The 15,313-nt window shown below is 42.3% G+C and overlaps 1 protein-coding gene across 1 annotated transcript in view; it reads right to left on the reverse strand.

Moving 5' to 3' along the window:
- LOC124775104 (esterase FE4-like) overlaps positions 1 to 13,819 on the reverse strand; it is a 383,368-nt gene extending 369,549 nt beyond the window's left edge. Inside the window, exon 1 of the mRNA XM_047249928.1 lies at positions 13,778 to 13,819. The gene's annotated coding sequence lies outside the window, so the exon portion shown is untranslated. The remainder of the gene's footprint in view (positions 1 to 13,777) is intronic.
- Between the last annotated feature and the right edge of the window lie 1,494 nt (positions 13,820 to 15,313).

Consider the following 15,313-nt stretch of genomic DNA (forward strand, 5'->3'; position numbering starts at 1 on the left):
TGTGTGATGTCTTTAGGTTAGTTAGGTTTAAGTAGTTCTAAGTTATAGGGGACTGATGACCACAGATGTTAAGTCCCATAGTGTTCAGAGCCATTTTTTTTTGTAAGCTACTTACTTTAATGATGGACTACATTTCCTGAAGATTCTCCTGTGAATCTTAGTCTGGTGTCAGCCTCACCGCGATTCCAGGTCAAATCGCTCCACACGCATGTTCCTAGATATTTTATGAAGCTTGCAGTGACTGTTCTGCAATCGTGTGATCACACGATAAAGGGTCTTTCTGTAGTCACAATTCATTAAATTTGCTTATTTTGAGGGTTAATTGCCACTCGCTGCATCACGATTCGATCCTCTGCACGTCATCCTGCAATTCAGTTTTGTAGCGTAGCAACTTCTCTATATACAACAGCCTCGTCTGCGAAATGCGTCATGGAACGTCAGACACCATCTAATAGGTCATTTACATGTATTGTGAAAAGTAATGGCTCTATAATACTCGCTTGGTGCACGCTCGTCGTTGCTTTTACGTTGGAAGACTTATCTCCGTTGAGGATTACGTGCTTTATTCTGCTTGCCCGAAAATCGTCAGGCTTCCTGCAGCACACCTGACCTATAAAGGGAGCTCCCGGCATTTCTCCACCCGTCAGCGGAGGTCGAGAAATCGGCATGCAAGATCGTCACAGAATTGTAAGCGCCTTCGGTTCATACCTTCCACTCTACAAACCATTGGACCACGATCTGTTCTGATAACGATATTACAAAACGGTAGCTCTGCATGCACCCCGCGAGTAATCTCTCTTTACCAAATGACCTAGCCGCTGTATAAACTGAAGATGGCCTCAACCCAGGGGGTAGGAGCCACTCGTGGCGACATGAGCCACGATTTGCAGCCAGGTGCACCCAGTGCGTTCAATCCTTGCCGGTGGAGCCTCCTCCACACATCAGACAACACCCCTGATAAGCAAATAGAGTGGACAGTGGCCTTCTTTGCAGTCCAGTCCACTATTTACATTAGGGGCTCCATTACCTGCCTAACATTGGAACTTCCAGTGGCAAGATTTCCCACCTCTGTTCCTGTCCGGAGCGCAGGAAAATCGGCCCCATTCCCAACAGGCGAGACAACCTGTGCTGGCTCAGTTGTACTGTCAGCAGTTGGAACCACCGAAAACCTGTTTTCGAGGCGTAACAGGGCAGCCTGGCTGTCGACACCACTTTAGCCTCCCTCCCAGAGACTCACGACCCCACCGTCAGGCAACTAGCGACCAGCTGAGACGTGTGAATCTAGAGGCGCGGTAGCATAAGAGATCCCAGGGGGCGCCAGAGGCTGCAGAGGTGCCAAAGCATTCATCTCAGATTCTCCGATGGCAACACAGGGCAGGGCGATAGCCAGAATCTGCCGACCGTGGCCAACACAGCTGTTTATGTTCAGTGGCCAGTTCCCTCTACTTACGCGGAGAAGACAGAATTCAACATTTCGGCATTTGATTCCCTCTTTTCTGTTTTATTTCCTGTCTATACACAAGTGTCTGGTCACTGAATTTTGCGCTACTGGCAGACTTTGTCTTTTCGCTCCCCATTTGGAAGTCACTGATCTCCATATCTTCGGATCACTGAAGTGGTACGTGTTCAGTCTTTAAATCAGAGCATATCATGACGCTCGGCACCGCTACCAGATTGTCGATAATTAGGCATGGCACCCGTTTCTCCTAGATAGATCGTAGCATTGGTCTAGTAAGGAAACGAATATTTTGAATAGCGTGGTAACTAAGTTGAAGTACAGATAACACACAAACCAAAATGGTTCAGTGTAATTGGAAGAACGTGCGCTATGAGGGTTCTGCAATTACGCTTTTCAAAGACCATTCAGGACAAAGGAAATCCAGAAACGACACCTTGCTTATATTGCCGACTCGGTTTCCTTTGACATCTCAACCTGTTGATAATGACTTCTGCTTATCAACAACTTAGAATCACATTAACAGTCTAGTTTACTTCACTGAAAGATGTCCTGTTTTTAGTTATAATTCTCAGTTCTGATTGCTTATATGAACACGTAACACAGTGCGGTTGAATTCTTGTACTTCGTTATTAGACGTAACACTTTAGGAAGTAGGACGTCAATAGTCAGCTGGGAGCTTCTGCTGTCGACTGCTGCTCAGAGGAATCTGCATCCCCCGCCCCCTTGCTCGCCGCCCCACGTCTGCCGCCCCGCCCCCAAAAATCCCCATCCTTACACACAGATACATATGTACAAACACGTATGCACTCACATACACACACACACACACACACACACACACACACACACACACACACCACGCACGCACGCATGAACACAGGAAGTTCGATGAGAGCTGGTGAGAGTTGGGTGAGGCTGAGAGCGAGATAAAATCACGGTGACTCATTGTTTCCTTAACAACTCGCTATACGCTATGTAGCTCTATTTTTCTTCACAGGAGAAAGCCTGTATCACAATATCTGCGACGTTGTTTTTGAATCCATATGCCTAATTTAATTCGAATACACCCCTTTGGAGTATTAGATTATAGGCGTGTCAGTGTGAGGTTAGGTATCTGGATAACAAGAGTGCTCGAAACGTATCACTAACGTTTCTCTTCCTTAAAAATAAATTCATGTGCCAGGGATGGGTGGGAGATTTCCAACCTGACTGTAGAGTTTTTCTTTGTTTTCCGTTTTTACCTTGGTATCCTCTTCCCATCGACAACACTAAACTTGGTCGCCTTATTCAGATTTGGGGTGCACCAAGGAGAAATGTGATGTGATTTGAGCACCGCAAACGTGGATCACTCTGAATATGACGCACAATCAGACTGCAGTGTTTCAGCAGATACTCTAGCGCTGAGATCCAGTGTTACGAGCTGCGCATTAGGCAGATTATTACGGTATTTTGCAGTGTACTGTCAAGGCCTGTGTGTGTCGGAATCCGTTCTTCGACCCTTTCGCGAGCTCAGCTCAGGTTGAAATCTGCAGCTAGTACGTGGTATCTAAATAGTAGCAACTCCACTAAAATCAGTTTTATTCTCATAGTACGAAGAATATTTTTTCGATTACGTCAGTAATACGAACTTTCCCACAGATAAGTGATGGAAACCCAATACACGAAGGGACTCCGAAATACCTTGGATATCAGACTGTCGTTATTATAAGCAAAAGCGCTGTCTTTCAACACACGCTGTACGCAAACGGCTGTCATGACACAATAAACAATTTCAAAAAATTGCATCTCTAGAAAAGATGGTAATTTTAATTATACTGTTCAAGAATTGCTTGATGTTATATCTAAGGGCAACAAGATGACTCAAAACTGTGCTGCAATGCTTCATGGATTGACACAAGGGTTGCATATATGTATCGAAAGGTCGCAAGGATGAAGCACGGACACACGCAAATCAAAATGTACGCGTGGTTACTACGTTTCTTCCTGGCTGCTGACTTCGCAGATCTTTGTACTGCTCCACTGAAGAATCAGACGTCCAGGTTTCAACTTTCAACAGGTCTTCCCGCAAGGAGTCCCTCGACAAGGCGTGCCCCTCCCTGGAGATAACGTCCTGTACGTACGGAATTTGGCGCGCGTTGGGCACACCTGGTACACACATCAGCTCCACTCTGGTTCTCAAGGTTGCGTAACTACGCGATGTCTGCCGTTGTGCGGTTTCGTTTGTTGTCTTTCGTTTATGAAGGCACCTAGCTAAACAAGCAGCTCGTGTAGGATTACGTGTGGCTCACTGTGCGTGTGTTTTCTGAAGGTCAGTGACCAACTAAAGAAAGGACCTCATTTCGGCAACGCCGGGGAAGGAAATCGCCCGTGGTTAATTTCAAGAATTCAATGATTTAGAGAACACACGGAACATAAGCGAAAGTCATAAGAGTATGGATCTGGAAAGGCTTAGTGGCTGAGTTGTAGGTCGGTCATCCATGACTACTGTGGGATCTTAATAAGAGCCGGGATACAGAATTTCCTTAACCAGAATGTGGATGTATTTTGAACTGTACTCCTGCTGAATTTGGACCCAGTACGTTAACCACTCCACCGACATGATTTACTCTTTGCAAATTACAATACTTTCTTTTCTTTGTTTCGGAACTTCAATTTCTTATTGTTGTTATACTCTGGTTCGAATCCAAACAAAGTCGCCAGTCTTTTTGGTGATTTCATGATACATACCGAAATAATGAAGTAGTGTTCCTCTCTTCCCCTAATCGCCCTGTTTCGAGTGTGAATCTGTGTATTGTGCATGAATGTGCAGAATGCTTGTACAGTGTATTGTTACGTTTGTATAGTTACGAATGAGCGTAAAAGGAAGAGAATGGCGAGGATGAAACCCATTCCTGGCATGTAGCCTATAATTCTCGAAAAGCACTAAAATAACTGATGGATGAACGTTGGCATTGTTTTCTTCATCCTCGCGAAAAGCTTTAAAATAACTGCTGGATGAACGTTGACATTGTTTTCTTCATCCTCGACACACTGTCAGGTATCGTTAATAATACTTGGAAACGTCCCACGCCCAGTGTTGCTGTTACTTCTTATTCCTTGTCACTTCTCTGAAACCTAATTTACCTGGTTACTGAAACAATATTAGGGAAATGTAATTATTTCGGGAAGGCAAGCTGTGAATTTCTTAAACACACCCTTATTTTAATTTTATATTGAATTTTGTAATTCTTCCACGACTCTATTCTTGTGTTAAATACCAAGAACGGCTGCAATGTGGGAAATCACCAATAAGAATGTAATCACAACACAGTGATTCAACTTCTGAATGTTTGTGGAAGCGCAACAGTGCATTTTGGACCTACTTGAGATGCCACATTATTCTCTTGTCATTGTCCTGGTAGGGGAGGTGTGCCATTGTTTTCTTGAGAACTGTGTAAGATTTGTCAAATTTGTGTGTTTTGGACAAGCAAAAATGGTGTACCTAGCAGTGAGGATAGACTGAACTGTGTTGCACTTCGAGCGAAGTACATCTGTACACAAAGTGGAAGGTTAGGATGTAATGTTCTGTCGACGACGAGATCGTTTAAGACTGGGTAGTAGCTCGGATTGAACAAGGATGGGTAAGAAAATCGACCGTGTCAGTGTGAAAAGAACCTTTTTGCCAGCTGCCACGTGTGGAAAGGCTACACCTGAACGACCGGCCGGAGGTCTGAACCGTTCTCCTCCGTACAGCGAGTTCATTGTCGTAACCACTGTATTGTTTCGCTCAGTTTTTGTACACGAGGCAAATGAAAACTGAAACACTATAGCCTATCAAAGTGCTCTTTATTCTCATGTATGGAAAAGTTAAGCTAAAGAATAAGAAACAAATACAACATGTACGTAGCTTATTTCAAGGAGATCTAAAACGGACTGTTGAAAATACTTCGCTTGTTGATGGTCGATATTGTGACTATCTTGTAACGAATGACACCCGTTGTCACCGTGCCGTTTGATCTTCTCGACGAGCGCTAAAGCCTCCTCCGAGCTTAACGTCGACAACTGATGAATGGATGGGCACCGACAGCGTCACATGCCCTCATTCCATGAGACACGGCGGAGAGGTTTGGGATTTAACCCACGACATCGGTGCACAGTTGGCTAACCCGGAACTGCAGGGCACCAACGATAAAAACAGTGTAAACACATCCAGACAAAAAATAACATGTTATGAGATATGTCTCCCAACAAATGGTATTAGCAGAGACTTTAGACTGTGGATAATGTGGTCATCATGTGAAACGTGAACAAAATTCTATTTCAACATTTTAAATTGTATCCTGATATTTGGAGACAACTGGTGTTAACTACAGCGAACTGTGTTATACTTTACTGAACGTGGAACTTATTACCTTTCATTGCAAAAATAATGATTCCTGTATAGGAAGTTTCACATCATTGAAGTGCTCAGTTTCAGATTGCAAATGGAGCAGCCAGATGGTTCAGATGGTAAGTACAGGAGCTGAAATTGAACTTCATCTATCTTAGAACTGCCTTCTAACTGCGCGCAGGTATATGTGAATCTTACAACAAGCCAATAACGCGTTGTGTTGGGTGCCCACAAGCACGTATAGACGCACATGCTCAACTTAATGGCACAGATACAGGAGACTAGCATACAATTTATTAAGTCTTGTGAATTAATTACAACGTGAATATATAGTATCGCTTTTTGTGAGCTGCTTTTCCTCAACACGAGAAGGATTTTTGAAGTCACGATTATATAAATTATAGTGAGCGTCTTTCTCAGTCTCCATATCGAAATTATGCGGGGAGGACGCTTGACAGCACTTGCAGAATTTAATAAAATGCTCTTTGCGTAAACTTCGTTCTGGGTGAGATGGCATGCTGTTTTGAGCTTTCTACTGGAGAGGGGTACAAATGTCTTTCCTACCACCCTACTTTAGGTTTCTTGAGGTTTTACTAGATTAATTCAGGCTTAATTCAGAATGACATATGCATCAAACAGAAAATTCCTCTTGCACAACCGAGAAATGTGCTGTAATGAGTCGTTGTATCTGGACTCGACTTTTATGTCTCAGGAAGTGTTTTAGATTCAAAATGTGGTTTTCGTTATACTGAGAAAAATAGAAGGCAAGAGGTAGGTTTCGTGGAGTACCAAACCAGCTACGTGTTGAAATCTATACGAAGGCAATAAAGCTGTAATATAAGCGTAGGCTTTCGTGGCAGTTGTCACTGCCAATAAAATTCTTCCGGGCTGTTGACCGCATTGCCAGTATACAAAATTACCCGACGTTTCGGACACTATTGTAAGTGGCCGAATCGTCATACAATTTTATATACTGACAATGCGGACAACAGCCATGAAGAATTTTATTGACAGTAAAGCTATAATGTTTGAAAATCCTGGTCACACGAATGACAATAGAAAATCGAAAGAGACAACTCCATTGTGTATCAGAGGCAATAACAGTTCACCTATGTTTACCACTATACAGTCAATGAAACCACGATTTGATATTTGTGATAACTATAGCTAAGCTTAAAATCTCATGACTGATAATTTTTTTCTTCAATAACAAACGAAAGAACGGAAATCATGTTCAAATATGTGTGAATTCCTAAGGGACCAGACTGCTGAGCTCATAGGTCCCTAACCTACATAAACTAGCTTAAGGTAAGAACAACACAGACACCCATGCCTGGGGGAGGACTCGGACCTCCAGCGGGAGGGGCCGCGCAAACCGTGACATGACGCCTTAAACTGCGCGGCCAGTCGGCGCGGCGGGAAATAATCTTCAGTAGAACGTGGATAAACTGAAGAAACAGACGAGAACGTACAATATCTCTAAAAGTCCAGCGTGTGATCTTAAAAATGAAACAAAAAACAAATGTTCAACTCAGAGACTTGTAAGATGGGTTGTTTAACCAACTAGCAATTAAGTAGCAAAAGGAAAATCCATTTCAGGAATAACGGAAGTAACATATACGAACGACAAAAGCGCTAAGTATATAGCAGAAAATGTGGCCTCTCACAAGGTCTTTACAAGGTTTTTTTGTGCATCGTCATGTTACCAGTAGATTACCGTGATGTAATGTGCGTAGGATCCACCAAATGTTTTGGACTTGGATCCCTAAGTCCGGTGATTTTGATTCATTGATGTATCACCATTTAGCAGCTTATTGGTTTAGTCTGAGAACGAACGTTGGGTTCCATGTTACGGGTTATTATTTATTATGACTCAGTTACGTGAGTAAAATTTTCTCTGTTTCACTGGTTTTAAAACTATTTTTTAATTTTTTATTTCTTTTGACGGGTGTTTTAAGGCCTGTTACCCTTTCATGATTCATTGTTATACGGATGTCGCCTGAGGATGTGGTTTTCAGAGCCAGAAAGTCGGTTGTGATTTGGTAATAGAAAGATTAAATACACCTAAAGCGGCTTCTTAATGCCCAAGGTGCTAACTGAATAGCCCTTGCAGGCGAAATTAGAACTTAGAAGGAATGGATTTAGCGGATAACCCAACTAACACATAATTTGGCCTGGCGGTAAACGAAGGAGAGTGGAAACAACTTGAAAGTAATAGAAAGGAGATTAATGATATGGAACTGATGAAGTTTCTGAAATTGTATGCTCTGAGTGTAGTAGCTTTGTACCGAGCGTGATGACATAGTGTCTGAGGCACAGGATCGGCATCTGGGAGAAGGAATGAGGTCTCTTTCTCGATTGGCTCTTGCTATGTAAGTTCACCTGGGGTTTTCCTTGTCGGTTCAAGTGCTCTCTGAATGGTTCATCTACAGTTCATGAATTTCCAGCATCTTGCCACGGAAAGCAGAAGTATATAAATATTTACAAATTAATCATATTTAGCTAGCTAAATAATAGCCTTTGATGACTGATAAAACTATTAATTTTCGTCCTCACCATGAAATGAAACAAAATATCAACCATGAGAGAAGTAGGAAAAAAGGAACAGAAACTGAAACAGTAAAATAGATGAAAACATAATGAAAATGTACTAGAAAGAATAAGTAAGGAAAACGTTTGGGTAGCCTTAGAGAGAAGATTGGGGGGGGGGGGGTTAGTGAGTCATCTCCCAAGACACTCGTGGGTACTTGGCATTGGGGAGGACAGCAGAGGGGAAAATTTAAAAAGCAGTAAAACAGAATATGTATTACTACGTCGAAAAGGATGAATGTGGTTTTTATTTGCAGCGACGACAAGATTAGCACGTCATTTGAAAGTGTGGAAGGAGTCATTAAATCAATAGCAAACTTCAGAATCCGACAGAAATATTTTAAACAGTGTTCATCAATGTTAAAGACAATCGTTTTGACGATGGAATGGTCATCAAAGCGTGTGTTGGAGTTTAAAATAAATAATGAATTATGCGGAAAATCTATGTACCATTTGTATTAATGAGATGTAAACTAAAATTGTGCGTCCTACAGAGAGCCGAACTCGAATATGTTATTTGAACGTACAGCTTGCAGCCGTCTGTCAGAGAGCGAGGTCATGCAGTGGCACGGCACTGGACCAGCATTCGGGAGGACGGCGGTCCAAAATACAGTCCGCCAGTGCATGTTTAGATGTTTCATGTCTTCCATAGCATGCTTAAGATAAATTTTGGGATGGTTCTTATGATTTCTTCCCCAATCCGAGTCTGTGTTGCGTTTCTAACAATGTCGTTGTCGACGGGACGTTAAAAATTAATCTGATTTGAAACTTACTGGCAGTTTAAAGCTGTGTCCCGGATCGCGACTCGAACCTGGGACATTTGCCTTCCGTACAGGTGCTACCAACTGAGCTTCCCGGGCATAATTCGTGATCCGTCCTTACAGATTTCCTTCTGCCAGCAGATCTCCTAGCTTCTGAACTTCACAGAAGTTTCCCACCAAACTTCCGGGGCTAACACACCTGGAAGAAAGAATATTGTGGAGACATGGCTTAGCCACAACCTGGGGGATTGTGTCCAAACTGAATTTACATTCTGCAGCTGAGTGTGCGCTGATATGAAACTTCTCAGGTTCGAGGACCGGTCCGGTAGATAATTTTAATTTGCCAGGAAGTTTCATATCAGCGGACACTCCACTGCAGAGTGAAAATCCATTCTGGAAACCAATCTAATTTCATTTTTCCTTCTGTCGATAAGTCTTACTCGAATAGCGCGCTGGAAGGAGTGTTGTGCGCCTGAAACGAGTATCCGGTTTTGAGTACTGGAGCAGAAAACAATTTGAACGTGTCACTTTCTGTCATCACAGATTCAACTACACAAAGAACAGAAGTTTCTCCACTCTGACGTGAACATTAAATTGAAATTGTGGGAAGCAACTGTAATGGACTGTTGGAATAACACACCGACAAGAAGAGCCTATAGAAGTAACTAATGGGGAAGAGCAAGGGGGTGACGCCACCCTCAGCGTGATCTGACGCAACCCTCAGCGTCAATTGCATTAGTGAAGCTATGTCGTTATGGATCTAGATTACGAGTTTCAAATGATAGCGTGTAATCAATTTACTGAGTGCAAATACTCTTGCTACTTTGTTTCAGGCTTAACGTGATAGTACCAAGTACAGTTAAATCGTAGGATGTTTTTGTTCAACAAGCCTATCTGTGAACAGCATGTAATCCACTGTGACATTCTGTAAGCATCTAAGTAGTGATTTGCGATCAGCCAGCAGTTTAACATCATGTGAGTGAAATTTTGAGCAAAGCATAACATTTATTGATACATGTGGCAAACGTGATTGGTTTAGTAACACACTGTACCTTGATTATTTAAAAATAAATAAATAAATAAGGTTGTATCATGACGTAAAGAATAACTGAATACTGAACCTCTTTGTACATAGCTTGTGGTTCCAGATGGAAGAATGCACCAGTGTTTATCGGGAAGGATGAATGAAAACAGGAAATCCAGAGAAATGAGGGACGGGTATTGATAATGTCATCGAATTTCTATATCCTTTTGCTACATGTCTGTGTTCATTGCTCAAAACGATAAGCAGACGCTACGATAAGATAATCAATTTGTACCGTGACCTTCAGTGCCATTATGCATTGGCATTTTAACTATATTTCCATTTTATGCCAAACTAGGAGTAACTCCGAGAAGCTAGTAGGTTTCCATTTTGAAATACATGTTGTCCACTAACGTGGACGTTTACTTATATGCTTGCAGCTCGTAAACTATCTTCGTGCCAAAAGCGACCAAGGAAAAATAAATATGAAATTGGATTGAAAGCCGAAATATTGGTAATTTAGCTTTAAAGGCGTTGCTGTTTTGCATGTAAAATGAAATTTTTTCACACAAATCCGATCATTAGACACTGAGATCGTCTATTTATAATTCGTGTGACTTTTTGGTTTATGTGCGGCACGAATTCTTTTTATGTCCTGTTCACTTTAGGGATGAGCAGCTCCTTTGTACTCTAGCTGATATTTGAATGTATTTTCACGTTACGAGATGAATACTTTACTTTATTTATAGCACAAAAGAGAGGTTGTAGTACTTTCATTCGTTATGGCCCATAAAACATCGAGAACATAGAAATTTCACCCGAAAAGCAAATCTCAAACAAAATCAGGACACAAGTGTTAAAAATATAATAGTAAATTTTAAAATCGAAAAACCGGCATCATGTGGCTCTAATTACAAAAGAAAGCAACCTACAAGTGCATTAAGGAAGAAATCGAAAGTGAAACTTAATTCTTAAAGTTTCTGAAAGATTAAAACTATGTGTGGAGTGTCAATCGAGTCAGACTTGAGGAATGTATTCACTTGTTTCTCTTAATTTTATTGTAATTTGCATTCTATTGTGTAAAGTACTGAAACAGGTCACTGATAATTCGGTGTTTTAAAGTTCCTGAAAAGTGTTTTGTCTAGTATATGTGCATTTAATAAATGGGTTCAAGGTTGATTAAACTTAGCATTACTGGCATACAGCAATCGTTAGGTGTTTGCCATCCTTTACTATAAGTACAGCAGAAAATAAAGGACTGGCGGCACGAGAAAGACACCTTGGGCTATACAGGATAATTTCCAAAGTTTCGGTTCTTGCCACCGAGTTAATTTTGGTGTTATCGTACAACGCTTCTAGAACTTTCCGAGTTGTCTTCTTAAATTGCTGAGCGCAACTGAACAAGCTGTGCGCTGCCGTCTGTAACTCTGTCTTCTGGGGCTAACAGCGGTGAGGCTGAGTGTGGCCTCACCTGTGTGCGTCATATTATGTACTAAGACGCCAGGTTCGTCTAGCAGGCACCGAACTTCTGGGAGCGAGTAATTAATTAGACAGTAGGCTAAGCTAATTCGTATGGATGGAGGTTTTAATTTACGTAGTTGAGAAATCTGGCGGTCAGTTATGAGACAGGCGGAATAGCCTCAAACTTAAAGAAGACTGTAATAATCCTAGTACTGAAGGAGGCAGCTTTTGATAGATTTGAGTACTACCCAACCATCAATTTAAGAAGTTTCAGAGTGCTAACATTAATTATTACTTACAAGAGAATGGAAAGACTGATAGAAGCTGACCCTGAGCAAGATCGGTTTGTGTCCTGGGGAATACACAAAACAATGCATACCCTACGATCTTTCTTAGAAGTGTTACAGGAATTGTAGTTTTAAATAAAATTTTTGACAATGCTGGCTCGATTTACTCTATCTGAAATCCTGAAGGTAGTAGAGATAAAATACAGATATCACACAGAGGTTATAAGACGCAAAGGACATGAAGCGGAAGCAGTAGTTGAGAAGGAACTTGGACAGGTTTGTAGCCTGTGCTTGAATTCATTCAGTCTGTTCACTAAGCAAGGAGCGAAGTTCATGGGAGCTAAACTTTAAGGTATGCCGATAACATCGTGATGGTGTCACGGACCGTTAAGAGCTAGAGAGATCTAGTCAAAGCATCTTGTAGTGTTTTGAAAAGCCGTTATCAGATGAAAACAACGATGGCGGGATATAGAAGAATTAAGTCAAATAAATGATCCTGACGGGATTAGATTAGGTTATGAGATACTGAAGGTAGCAGATGAGATTTACTATTTGGCAGCAAAATGACTGACGATGGCAGAACTAAATAGGGTATAAAATGCATACTGGCAGTAGCAAGGAAAACTTTCCTGAAAAATAGAAGTATGTAAATGCAAGTGTTAGAAACTTTTTTCGAAGATATTTTTCTGGAGGACAGCCATGGGCGGAAGTGAAACGTGAATGATAAACAGTAAATACAAGAAGAGTATAGAAGCTTTGGAGCTGTGGCTTTACAGAAGAATGGTGAAGATACGACTAGATAATGAATGAGGAGGCACGGAACCGTTTCGGTGAAAAAAGATCTTTACATCTACATCTACATTTACATGATTACTCTGCAATTCACATTTAAGTGCTTGGCAGAGGGTTCATCGAACCACAATCATACTATCTCTCTACCATTCCACTCCCGAACAGCACGCGGGGAAAACGAACACCTAAACCTTTCTGTTCGAGCTCTGATTTATCTTATTTTATTTTGATGATCATTCCTACCTATGTAGGTTGGGCTCAACAACATATTTTCGCGTTCAGAAGAGAAAGTTGGTGACTGAAATTTCGTAAATAGATCTCGCCGCGACGAAAAACGTCTTTGCTTTAATGACTTCCATCCCAACTCGCGTATCATATCTGCCACACTCTCTCCCCTATTACGTGATAATACAAAACGAGCTGCACTTTTTATGTACAATTTGACTAAAAGAAGGATATGTTCGTAAGGCACATCGTGAATCTTCACGACTATTTAATCGGTAATGGAGGTAAGTGTCGGGGAAAAAAAAGTAGAATTAGACCTACAGTAAGGAAGTAGGTTTCAGTAACTATCCACAGACGAAGAGATTTATACAGAACCGTATGGCATGCAGAGCTTTATCACAGACGTTTTCGAACTGCAAGAGCACAACAAGCAAGTGGTAAATCAAATCACTACGTTGAAGGGAGATGACTGAGGAGCACACTTACACCGAAACGCTATTATCGAAACCGACAATCAATCGATGTATGAAAGGGAGCGTGCGGCTTAGTAGCTCAGAAACCGTGAGGAGTCCAAACTAGTCGAGACACCTCAAGGAAAAAGCTAACTGTCGAAACATAGTGTAAATTGACAACGTCATCTCTGCTGCAAACGTAAAAATCCGGAGCTTTTCAGTTTCGTCGAAAGAGAATGAAACATTACAGCTATGGCAATGAAGCTACAGGGCCATACTGGGAGGAAAGTGCCAGGGTGCTCTGATGTTCAGAGGGCGTGCCGGACAGAGTGGGGAGGCTGGCGCGGCGGCGGCTCACCTCGGCGTGGCAGAGTGCAGGTCGCGTGCTCGCGATGTGGCGGCCCGCGTGCTACTGGCCGCTGCCTCTCGCGACGCTATGACGCCGCCGCCGCCGCCCCGAGTGACGTCACAGGAATTGCACGCGAATCTCGGCGGCCGCCGCGCGTCAGGCGCCGCGAATTCCCAGGCGGCGCGGAAGTCGGGCGCGGGTCCTGCGGAAGGCGGCCGCCGCTCGCTGTTCGGGCAACTCGCCGAACCGAGGTCGACGAAATCACACGCTACCCAACTACGTAGACATCCAACCCCTCTAAGTGCAGATCCCGGTCGCACTGGGCATCAAACAGACGTAAATTGCAGTTTGACTTGTTCAGTGCAGTGTCTGTTCTCGAACTGCAGATTCATTTGTGCTTGCAAGATACACGGTAAAAACAAAAGTCATCGGAGAAGTGGAAACCAAATAACTACTTAAGTTTCTGTGTAGAATCATGACCTACCATCAAAATCGAGAAAAAACATTATCTACACGCTTTCGAAGACAGCAAAGTCAGATACATCTACATGATTACTCTGCAGTATACAATGAATTGCCTGGCAGAAGGCTCATCAAGCCCCCTTCAAGCTGTTTCTATGCAGTTTCACGCTCGAACAGCGCTCGGGAAAACCCAGCACTTCAGTCTTTCCGTGCGCGCTCTGATTTATTTTATTATGACGGTCATTTCTCTCTATGTAGGTGGGCACCAACAAAACATTTTGGCAATCGGAAGAGAAAGTTGGTGATTGAAATTTCATGAGAAGATCCTGCCGCAGCAAAAAACGCCTTCGTTTCAATGATAGGCACACTAGTTCGCATATCGTAAAATGGTTCAAATGGCTCTGAGCACTATGCGACTTAACTTCAGAGGTTATCAGTCGCTTAGAACTTAGAACTAATTAAACCTAACTAACCTAAGGACATCATACACATCCATGCCCGAGGCAGGATTCGAACCTGCGACCGTAGCGGTCGCTCGGTTCCAGACTGTAGCGCCTAGAACCGCACGGTCACACCGGTCGGCTCGCATATCACATCCATAGTACTCTCTTCCCTACTTCCCGATAATACAAAACGAACTGCTCTTCTTTGGACTTCTTCGATGTGCTCCGTCAATCCTAACATATGCAGTGCAACACCACACAACAATACTCCAGAAGTAGGCGGACAAGTATAGTGTAAGCAATCTCTTTAGTAGATGTGTTCTGCCAATAAACCGTAGTCTTTGCTTTGCTTTCACCACAACACACTCTAAGTAATCGTTCCAATTTAAGTTATTTGTAGTTGTAATCCCTGAGTATTTAGCTGAATTTACAGTATTTATATTTTTGTGATTTATCATGTAACCGTTTCTTTTAGTACTCATGTGGATGACTCCACATTTCCATTATTTAGAGTCAATTTCCACTTTTCGCACCATACAGATGTCTTGTCTAAATAATTTTAGATTTGGTTTCGACTATATGATGACTTTGTAAGAGCGTAAATGTTAGCATCATGTGCAAGCAATCTAAGTAGCCCAGA

Source organism: Schistocerca piceifrons, chromosome 2 (assembly GCF_021461385.2).
Source record: "Schistocerca piceifrons isolate TAMUIC-IGC-003096 chromosome 2, iqSchPice1.1, whole genome shotgun sequence".
Lineage (NCBI taxonomy): Eukaryota > Metazoa > Arthropoda > Insecta > Orthoptera > Acrididae > Schistocerca > Schistocerca piceifrons.